We start from the raw sequence: 507 nt of genomic DNA, 5'->3' as shown, positions 1-507 counted from the left end.
TGCTCTCATATAGCCATATGTCAGCATTAAAAGCTGTAGCCAATTGAAATTATACAGGTCAATCTGGGCCACATAAGCCCTGAATGACCGCAGATGCTTGCTAAGCAGTGGCCTGACCTATCCAGAGGAAAGGAAAGGTTTGCTCTGCAAAGATAAATACATGTATGTTCTGCACTGGGGAATTGTGGAGCTGCTCACAGAGCAGAGAATTGGTATTTCAGGAAAATGTGCTCCCCATCTTGCACACATCTGCCACAGCTCCATAACCAGTCACATTCCCTTCCTGCCCTCCACCCTCTGCCTAGAACCAACCATGCTGAGAAAGCTAACACAGGTTCAGGGGAACCCCCTTATGCAGCTCCAATAGTTTGTTTGTTTGTTTTTGAATGACCAGGACTAGATCAGTTGCTGAATAATATTGATGGGCCTTTAGTCCACATATCCAATTATTAGAGAAGAGTTGGAGGCCCTCCCACTTTGTTACTCTGTTATGGCATGCTCCCATGA

The sequence above is a fragment of the Dermochelys coriacea genome, chromosome 10 (genome assembly GCF_009764565.3).
Source record: "Dermochelys coriacea isolate rDerCor1 chromosome 10, rDerCor1.pri.v4, whole genome shotgun sequence".
Taxonomy (NCBI): domain Eukaryota; kingdom Metazoa; phylum Chordata; order Testudines; family Dermochelyidae; genus Dermochelys; species Dermochelys coriacea.
This window is presented reverse-complemented; position numbering follows the sequence as displayed.